Genomic DNA, 2,500 nt, shown 5'->3' with positions numbered 1-2,500 from the left:
GAACCCACACACACCCAAACCTGCTGATCCCTCTGTTGCACAAATACTACCTGTATCCCCAACCCCCCTCTCTCACCACCGAAGTCCCCATTTTCCCCCTCTCCCTATCTGTCAATGGAGGGATTGATATAGTAAGATGGCGCCGGAGAAGAAGGCAGACGGTTTACCCAGCCGATAGTGTTATTTTGTTCTTTATTTGCGTTGTTTATACATGATTTTTTAAAACTTATTTTGTACATAATGTTGCCACTACCGTCTCTTATGACCGAAAATAACAAACCTCTCCCTCACTCTCCATTTGGCAAATCTGACCATAATTCTATCCCTCTGATTCTTGCTTATTAGCTAAAATGAAAGCAGGAAGCACCAGTGACTAGATCTATAAAAAAGTGGTCAGATGAAGGAGATGGTAAGCTACAGGACTGTTTTTCTAGCACAGACTGGAAAATGTTCCGGGATTCCTCCGATGACATTGAGGAGTACACCACATCAGTCATTGGCTTCATCAATAAGTGCATCGATGACATCGTCCCCACAGTGACTGTACGTACATACCCCAACCAGAAGCCATGGATTACAGGCAGCATCCGCACTGAGCTAAAGGCTAGAGCTGCCACTTTCAAGGAGTGGGACTCTAATCCAGAAGCTCATAAGAAATCCCGCTATGCCCTCCGACGAACCATCAAACAGGCAAAGCTTCAATACAGGACTAAGATCGAATTGTACTACACCGGGTCTGACACGCGTCGGATGTGACAGGGCTTGCAACGTACTACGGGCTACAAAGGGAAGCACAGCTGAGAGCTGCCCAGTGACACGAGCCTACCAGACGAGCTAAACTACTACTATGCTCACTTCGAGTCAAATAACACTGAAACATGCATGAGAGCACCAGCTCTTCCGGAAGACTGTGCGATCATGGTCTCTGCAGCCGATGTGAGTTAGACCTTTAAACAGGTCAACATTCACAAGGCCGCAGTGCCAGGCGGATTACCAAGATGTGTACTGCGAGCATGCACTGACCAACTGGCAAGTGTCTTCACTGACATTTTCAACCTCTCCCTGTCTGAGTCTGTAATACAAACATGTTTTAAGCAGACCACCATAGTGCCAGTGCCCAAGAACACTAAGGTAACCAGCCTAAATGACTAGCGACCCGTATCACTCACATGTGTAGCCATTAAGTGCTTTGAAAGGCTGGTCATGGCTCACATCAACACCATCATCCCAGAAACCCTACCCCACTCTAATTTGCATATCGCCTCAACAGATCCACGATACAATCTCTATTGCACTCCACACTGACCTTTCCCACCTGGACAAAAGTAACCTATGTGAGAATGCTATTGTTTGAATACAGCCCAGCGTTCAACACCATAGCTCCCTCAAAGATCATCAATAAGCAATGGACCCTGGGACTAAACACCTCCCTTTGCAACTGAACCCTGGACTTCCTGATGGGCCTCCCCCAGGTGGTAAGGGTAGGTAACAACACATCCGCAACGCTGATCCTCAACACAGGGGCCCCTCAGATGTGCGTGCTCAGTCCCCTCGCGCACTTCCTGTTGACTCATGACTGCACGCCCAGGCATGACTCCAATGACACAAAAGTGGTAGGCCTGATCACCGACAACGACGAGACAGCCTATAGCGAGGAGGTGAGAGACCTGTCCGTGTGGTGCCAGGACAACAACCTCTCCCTCAACGTGGTCAAGACAAAGGAGATGATTGTGGACTACAGGCAAAACAGGACTAAGCACCCCCCTTCTTTATTTAGTCACTTTAATAAAAAAAAATCAATTTTATTTCACCTTTATTTAACCAGGTAGGCTAGTTGAGAACAAGTTCTCATTTGCAACTGCGACCTGGCCAAGGTAAAGCAAAGCAGTTCGACACATACAACAACACATGGAATAAACAATCATACAATCAATAATACAGTAGAAAAATCTATATACAGCATGTGCAAATGAGGTTTGATAAGAGAGGTAAGGCAATAGTGGCGCCATGGTGACGAAGTAATTACAATATAGCAATTAAACACTGGAATGGTAGCATGTGCAGAAGATGAATGTGCAAGTAGAGATACTGGGGTGCAAAGGAGCAAGATGAATAAAAAAATACAGTATGGGGACGAGGTAGATTGGATTGGCTATTTACAGATGAGCTATGTACAGGTGCAGTGATCTGTGAGCTGCTCTGACAGCTGGTGCTTAAAGCTAGTGAGGGAGGTAAGAGTCTCCAGCTTTAGTAAATTTTGCAGTTCGTTCCAGTCATTGGCAGCAGAGAACTGGAAGGAGAGGCAGCCGGAGAAAGAATTGGCTTTGGGGGTGACCAGCGAGATATACCTGCTAATGACTCTAGCTACATGTACATACTACCTCAGCTAACCGGTGCCCCCGCACATTGACTCTGTATCGGTACCCCCCTGTATGTAGTCTCGCTTTTGTTATTTTACTGCTGCTCTTTAATTACTTATTCTATATCTGTATTTTTTAAA

General features: G+C 46.1%; 1 protein-coding gene across 3 annotated transcripts in view; it reads left to right on the top strand.

Annotated features, from left to right (window-relative positions):
- Positions 1-2,500, top strand: part of fibcd1b (fibrinogen C domain containing 1b) — a 267,476-nt gene that overhangs the window by 116,298 nt on the left and 148,678 nt on the right. The gene's annotated exons all lie outside the window — the stretch shown is intronic.

The sequence above is a fragment of the Oncorhynchus gorbuscha genome, linkage group LG20, assembly GCF_021184085.1.
Source record: "Oncorhynchus gorbuscha isolate QuinsamMale2020 ecotype Even-year linkage group LG20, OgorEven_v1.0, whole genome shotgun sequence".
Taxonomy (NCBI): domain Eukaryota; kingdom Metazoa; phylum Chordata; class Actinopteri; order Salmoniformes; family Salmonidae; genus Oncorhynchus; species Oncorhynchus gorbuscha.
Note: the sequence above shows the minus strand (reverse complement) of the source record. Positions and strands in the feature narration are given on the sequence as shown.